This window comes from Solanum tuberosum, unplaced genomic scaffold, assembly GCF_000226075.1.
Source record: "Solanum tuberosum cultivar DM 1-3 516 R44 unplaced genomic scaffold, SolTub_3.0 scf00119, whole genome shotgun sequence".
In the NCBI taxonomy this organism is placed as follows: Eukaryota; Viridiplantae; Streptophyta; class Magnoliopsida; order Solanales; family Solanaceae; genus Solanum; species Solanum tuberosum.
Genome location: NW_006239045.1, coordinates 487,031 through 495,336, shown reverse-complemented (window position 1 = coordinate 495,336; position 8,306 = coordinate 487,031). Strand labels below are relative to the sequence as shown.

The 8,306-nt window shown below is 31.9% G+C and overlaps 1 long non-coding RNA gene across 1 annotated transcript; it reads left to right on the top strand.

Annotated features, from left to right (window-relative positions):
* The first annotated feature begins 294 nt into the window (after positions 1-294).
* On the top strand, positions 295-1,211 carry LOC107061162 (uncharacterized). Its single transcript, XR_001473802.1, has 2 exons — positions 295-506; positions 860-1,211. It is a non-coding gene; the product is annotated as an uncharacterized lncRNA (long non-coding RNA).
* The last annotated feature ends 7,095 nt before the right edge of the window (positions 1,212-8,306 follow it).

Sequence of the window (8,306 nt, the reverse complement as noted above, 5' to 3'; positions counted from 1 at the left end):
TAGATGACTTATTGAGACTTATGTAGACTTCCGCTTTCGTCAAACTCTTTATTGATATTATAAGACGGTTCTTTGAAATCTTTAATTCTATTATTAGGTATGATGTATGCTAAGTGGCTTGTGTAGAGCCTCTCGGAGTTCTATACGTCATGTTACTCCTAGGGTGTACTTTGGGTCGTGGCACTTAGCTACTGGATTCATCTTGAACAATGGTCTATATTGCTTAAGCTCTTACTCCTTTCAAGGAAAAGTTATTATAGTTACAGCCTTTAACTTAAGCAAGTTGGTTGACAAAATCTTTTTTATTTTCAGTATCTAATGGTGAATGGCATCCTATATATACTCTGGCTGTCCCAAAGGGAATATGTTGCGATAAAAGGCATAGACGTACAGCGCAAGACGCCCAAATTTTAGGAATGATCCTTCAAGGCAGTCTTCTTGACCCTCCATTCGACTGACTGTACAATATGAAATGCAGAAAAGGGGCATGTGGCATTCAGTTCCAGGTAAAGTTCTGAATTGAAAAAATTTTATGGCAACAAAACCCGGATATTTAATTTATGTTGTTTTTTTCTACACATTGCATTCTGCGTCCCCCATATAGAAGGATATGTATGATCTCTTCAATAAGATGACCGCAATGGGAGAAAGACATCTTTGTTTGTGCAATTAATACTAAAAGAAAGTAGCAACACTAACAGATAAAAATGATTAATGTTTCGATTAAGACGAGTTACTCAATTTAAGCCAGACCATAGATGGATAATCCAGTTACCAAACACCCCTATAAATCTCATCTAATTTGTGTTGTTTAAGGCATACAATCCACCTTAACTATCCTCTAACACTACTTGTATAGTTCGATGGCAAATGCTCGTATTGCTAGGTTTGTTACAGAGGTAGCACCACCACAGTTTATAAATGTCATGAGACACCGCGCTTCTAAGATGCTAGATACCATCAATGAGGAGGAAAGAGAAGCTACCAAAAGCGAGTTACTTTTTCTTAAGAGTTCTTCACCTTCATCATCATCTTCATCTTCATCTTCAAATGCGAACAATTCTAAATATTTTCTCAAACAAGTTGAGAGGTCTTTTCCTGTATATGGCAGCTAAAGTCTCTACTTGAGCTTGCTGAGAGGAATACACATTTTATCTCTTTCTGTTGCTACTTTTTGTAAATATATAGATATGAATTTGTTTGTTTTTCTATCTGCCTCTTTTGTCCATAAATATTTTATTGTACAAAACAAGCATTAAGCAAGAGTAACAAGTAGAGTTTTAGCTTATAAGCTTGGATGGTCACTCAATTTTGGGTAACTGGCCTTCGTAGTCAATCAGCGTTATTGTCTTTTAAAAGTCACTCAATTTTGGGTACTTGGTGTCCATAGTCACTCGAATTTATTTGTCTTTCAAATATCATTCAACTTTGTCTCATTATTTGTTATGACTCAAAACTTTTCTTGAACAATTGCCTCCAACCTATGATCATCTTGATCATTTATTTCTTTTCTTTTCGAGAATTTTTATCCTTGAAATCAGTTGGCCTATCATATTTTAGATGTAACCTAGACTTATTTGCCTTAATAATTTGTCCATCGAAACATCAATTCGAACAGGAGAATTTGCAGCTGGATATAAGATTTGATAATTCTTGAAAAATTAGTAATTCTTGAAAGATAATTAAATGCACCTGGTAGTTGATTTGTAATATTTTATAAATAAATTATATTTTTATTCTTTGGCTTATACATGATTTGTTCGAGGATATGAATGAGATAGAAATAACAATCTTACAAAAGTCATATTGTGAGTTGTTAATAAGCACGCACGTGACCATCTTGTAGATGTGTCCATCAAGATTGGGTGTCATGTGTAAGCTAGCAAAGCAAACCTTGAAAGACCACCAGTAAGAAGACAAACGAGAAATATATCAAAAGACACAAAGATTTAACGTGGTTCGGTCAATTGATCTACGTCCACAAAGGAGACGAGCAATCCAGTAAATAAATATGAGAGTATAAAATATAGAGAGAAATAACCTCAAATAATTCACTCGGAATACAAGGAGGTTCACACAAGTGATAACGCATCACTTGTGTCCCACAAACTCTCTCCCCTAACCAAAACTCTCAAATCCCCTAGGACTACATTGCGGATGTTGATTAAGTTAGAAGGAACAAGTCTCTATTTATAGGGTCCTAAACTTTTTCCTGCAAGAAAAGGACTAGCCAAATATGGAGACTTTATGTTTTCCTTTTAGGAAAATGAAAGTCTAGTTATGGTAAGAAACTCAGGGCAAATACACAACAAATCTCCCCCTTAGCCTAAATTTCTGATAGAATAAATTGGATCCATCTTCTTCACATAATCTTCAACAGTTTGCATCTCCTCTATCAAATCTATGTCTCAACATATAGAACTTCTCTGGAAAAATTTCTCTAACGAAAATCTTTACTACTATCAAATAAGTTGCGGCTAAAACTAGACCGCCAAGATGAACATTTGTTTTTAACCTAGTTCAACCATCGATTATCGAACCATTGAACCTGGCTCCATCATTGAACCTGGCTGTAATACCACTTGTTAGGACCGAAAATAATCAGATGTCATGTGGAAGCTAACAAAGCAAACCTCGAAAGACTATGTGTAAGAAGACAAACGAGAAATATACCATAAGACACAAAGATTTAACGTGGTTCGGTCAATCGATCTTCATCTACAAGAGGAGATGAGCAATTCACTATATAAATATGAGAGTACAAAATATAGAGAGATAACTTCAACCAATTCACTCATAATACAAGGAGGTTCATACAAGTGATAACGCATCCCTTGTATCCCACAAATTCTCCCCCCTAACCAAAACTCTCAAAGCCCCTAGGACTATATTGTGAATGTTGATTAAGTTAGAAGGAACAAGCCTCTATTTATAGTCCTAATTTTTTTCCTACAAGAAAAGGACTAGCAAAATATGGAGACTTTATGTTTTCTTTTTAGGAAAAGGAAAGCCTATTTATGGTAAGAAACTCAGGGCAAATACCCAACAACATAAAGGGTAAATTGACTCACATATATCACCATGTATACATTCTAGAGAAATGCATGAGATTCAATTCCAATATTAGCTTATGATGGTTTAATAAAACAACTTTCCTTGAGAACAAACAGCACAAGAGAATTTCTTTGATTGAATTTCTTGTTGATTCTTCAAAGTATGCCCATGTAAATTCTTAATGATTTTGTTCATCATATTAAAATCAAAATGGCTTAATCGTTCATGCCAAATGATAAAATCATTAGAATCTGTAAATATTTTATTTTCTACGGCATGTGATTCAGTCGTATCATGGAAAGCATGGTCACGACCCCTTCCCTATCACTAAGATGTCAATCAGTCACTAGGGTTGGGAGAGTCCAGGGCCGGTTGGTTGAGACCGGCTTCGAAATTAGCAAGAGACTACTTCCAAATAAATCTGCAAATTTCGAAGTCCAGCGGAAGCGACTTCCTCCAGCGCCCTCACCTGATCCTGAGCCAGAGGCCCCCGAAGGAGCCATCATGTTTGATGATTCAGAAATTCAGAATTGAAGAAACCATGCAATCGCTAGGGCCAGCGCTCCGGAGAAGCCCAATCCTTTGGGAAAAAAGGAAAGAGCCTTACCACCCGAACTGGCTTAGTAAAGTAGAAATCATTACATGTCAATTGTTCATAGTCAGCCATTGAAGAGGGTGTAGCTTTGATTGCTCAAGTTTCCCTCTCATGGTTTTGTTTAGCAATTAGGGGTTCATGAGTTAATATACATATATATTTATCGAATTTTCTAGTACAAATATAGGATCTACGAAAAGTTATTGAGGTTCGTTCGAACCTACGAAGGCACAAACTCCCACCTAGCTCTGCCCGTGGTCGTAGCATTATCAAAACGGCATATATATGTGTAATTCTGTGAATCACTAAATGGAGATAAAATTATATTGGAACATTTCGATGGCAACAAAAAACCGCATATGTAAGTTATGTTGTATGTTTTTTTCTACACTGCATTTTCAGGTCCCATATAAGGAGGATATATATCTCTTCACTAAAAATAGTAAACTTAGTGGTGGCACTAACAGCCAAAAATGCTTAAAACCTCAGATTAAGACAACTGATTCAATTTAAGCCAGACCATAGAAGGATAATTTATGGATAAACTACTTATATACACATTTAATTTTCTTATTCTCATTTTTTCTCTACCTTTTTAAAATATTACATAAATCCCTTTTTTCTCCTAATTTTAAAAACTACCGGATACATAAAAGTCACCAGCCAAACCCACATTCACCACTCCTATTTTCTCTCCCTAAATTCACTCCAAATTATTAGCAGTTACAAAATTCATATCCAAATTTGATTTTCAAAAAGTTTAAACTAACCAAACATAAAAAAAAAAATTAAAAAATATTTTTCAAAAAATTTAAACTAACCAAAAATAAAATTGAATTAAAAGAGGAATATTTCCTCTTTAATATAATCCTATACGGCTAAATGGGTTTGTTGAAAATACTTCCTCAATTAACTTGTTAGTCATACCATTTTTTTAGGAATGCAAGGTGGATGCAGCTAAGCCTATAGCGCCTAAAATAGGTCACTAGTTTTTGTAATTATATGTGTAATAAATTATTTTTATTACTCTTAATAATGTTTGATCGTTACAGTAGAAATAACTCAATTATAGAAATAATAAATTTAAATAAAAAATTACCGGATACATAATTAATTCCACAATTTTTTTCTCCCCTTTTCAAGTCATAAATCTCTCCACAATTATCTTACATTAACTAGAATTTTAATGTATCTAGTTAATTTTGTTTCTTAATTAATGTATAATGCCTTTGTTTCAATACTACGACATTACAATTAGTGTATCATGTTCAAATATTAGTTTTGATACATAACCCTAATTAGTTTTGATACTTGATACAAAACTTCTACCAATTGTACCATTTATCATGTATCTAGGTGTGGTTATGTATCTTCTAACCCTTATTCAAATTTAGAAGGATATGTATCCGTACACAGTACCAAATTATATGTGTGATACATAAACTTTGTGTTATGTATCACACACCAAAAAAATATGCTATTTGGAACATTTATCCCTTCCTTATTTCACTCCACAAATCTCTCCTTATTTTTAGTCACAGAATCGTGGTAGTTATTTTCTCATTTACGTTTGAAAATTCAAAATCATACTCTTTTCTGTAGGTTAAGAATATTTTTTAGACAAAAAAGTTTAAAAAGGATATTTATGAGTCTGTTACATATTTTTAAAATACTTCAAAATTTATAATAAAATAAGTGAACTTCAAATTTTCAACACTAAAACGTAAATTAGAAAAAAGAAGAAGTAATAGTATTAGTTATTATCTGGTAATAATTAATATAATATTTGTACATTTTTCATAATTTGAGTTGGTTATGGACTCTAACAACTAATCATTCATTGAAACTAATTAGGATTCTTGTATTATAATTTAATCTTCCTGTTGTCTCATAATAATATTAGTTTCAATTTCACCAAAATTTCATACGGTCTAATATTTTCCTCTTTTTTCTAGTGTTTTTCATAATCAAATTTCTTTAATGGATTGTGTTTGTTCATGTATCTAATTGATAACTTAATTCTTATTTATTGTGATACATTTATAGATACACTTTATTTCAGCTTACATACATCCTTCTTTCACAACCTTATTGTATCAAATACATTATTATGAACTACAAAATGATATATTATGTAAGTTATACATATCTTTTAAGGCCAACAATACAATACTTATCAATTTACATAAGATACATAATAGTAATGTATCATGCACTATTTTTTTAGATATGATACGTAAATTCGAATTTATACTAAATGTATCAATTCATAGCATCTACCACACGGTAATGTATAGATCTCAAATCTAACATCTTATGGGAAACAATTACTTATTTAATGTATCTAGCATAAATACAATAGTTATCAATTTAAACGAGATACATAAATAGTAATGTATCATGCACTAATTTTTTAGATATGATACATAAATTTGAATTTATACTAAATGTATCAATTACATAGCAACTACCACACAGTAATGTATCATCTTAAATCTAACATCTTATGGGCAATAATTATTTATTTAATGTATCTAGTATAAATACAATGCTTGTCAATTTAAACAAGATACATAAATAGTAAAATGCTAAGTAGCAAAGATATCTTCTCAATTTTTTCGACAATTTGAATCAAAATTGAAAGGATCTTCAATAAACTAGGAGAAGAATTTTGAATCAAAATTGAAAGGATCTTCGCTCAACTGAGAGAAGAAAGAATCTTGAATCTCAAATTTTTTGATAATCTTGAATCAAAATTGAAAGGATCTTCGATGAACTTGAAGATTCAAAAGGATATCGTTTGTCCAACAACAATTCCATCACTTTTTTATCCTTCATAACTCACCTTGCTTATCCAAAATTTCCACAAAAATTTTTGAATCAAATCTGAAAGGTTTCTTCGTTGAACGGGGGAAGCAATTTGAAATTTTGAATTTCTCCGTTCTATTAGGATTTTTCTGAAGCAAAAGAGAAACATGATGTTCTTACCAATTCCATCGAACAAATCAAAGACGGACTAGAGAAATGGAAGGTTGAGTGTTAGGAAAAGGAGCTTCATCTGATGCGTTGCATGAATAAAATTGAAGAAGAAAATTCATTAATGGAAAAAGAAATCAACCGATTATTAAATCTGCTCAAAGATAACGAGGATCAAGCAAATAAAAGCGTAATTTATGGAATTAATTAATTTTCAGATTTTATTCCCTTTTTAGCGCATCAGGAAGATTTTTCTTGTATTAGAATTAATGTATCCGGATGATGACTTATGTATCCGAAAGGTACAAATTTTAAGGGATTATTGTAATTAGAAAAAAAGTAGGGATAGAATGTAATTTAGTCTTTACACTATGAGTTTCATGTAAGTTATACATAATTTAGTCTATAATCCTATAAATATTGGAAATTTACAGAGAATTTTATAGTTGTGGTAATCGAAGGAAATTTATTGTTGTGGTGATCAAAGGAAATTAATGGGCTAATAAAAGAGGTTAATGGTAATGGTAATAAAAAAAAAATTATCTAAATACACATCTTATTTTATCATAATCTCTAAAATTCTCTACTATTTAAAAAAATTTACAAAAATCTCCTCTTGAATACATCACTGTCCTCTCGCTGATACATCCCTATCTACCTCTCAGATACATCCCTCCCCTCTCGGATACATCTGTCACCTATGTATCCGAATGTCTGTTGATGTATCCGGAAGTCCAGTCATGTATCTGAATGTCCTATCCCTTCTCTGATGCATCCATCCCCTCTCGGATACATCTCTCACCTATGTATCCGGATGTCTGCTAATGTATCCGAAAGTCTAGAGATGTATCCGAACTTCATAAATTTTAAGAGATTTTTGTATTTTGAAAAAGAGTAGAGAAATAATGTAATCAGTCCTTAACCCTATGAGATTTAGGTAATTTATGCAAAATAAAGAATATATTTCAATGTCAATAAAATTAGTCATTAAACTTAGTCAAGAGTAATGCCAAATTTTTTATTACAAAGACGTTACTCAGATTTTCGAAATACTGAAAAAAGAATAGGAGATAATTTCTTTCTGAGATATTAAATTATTTTTTTCAACGATCTCTCACATATCTCAAAATAAAATAGTACGGAATAGAATGAAATAAAAAAAGTTCTTGGGTTTTCATATATGGGTGCAATGCACCAAATTTGGTCTCACATAGTCTATAGACTATGAATCAGATCAAGATTAAACAAGTTTAATACAAAACAATTGGTGAAGTTGAAAACTTTAATGAATCAAGGATTCTTTTATTAGACAAATATTTTATTTATCACATTATTATACTCGCCATTTTTTTGTGGTTGTCGCGACTTTGTGCTAAGAGGGTATGCGCATGTCTTGATATTTGTTAGTACTCTAGAAATTGTCATAATTTCAAAGGAGCAACACTACTCTAACACTCACATAAGTCGAATCATCCAGTATATTTTGCAAAGAAATGCATCACTTATCAAGTATATCTTCTCCACTCAGATCCAATCTACTTTTATGACATTATGTGACTTCCTATTTGAAATATTATTCTTTCAGAACAAATTTAATTATATGTTTGTTATAAATTAATCCAAGTTGAGTGATAATTCTTATATATTGAGTGATAGCGCCCCCCCCCCCCCCCCCCCCCCC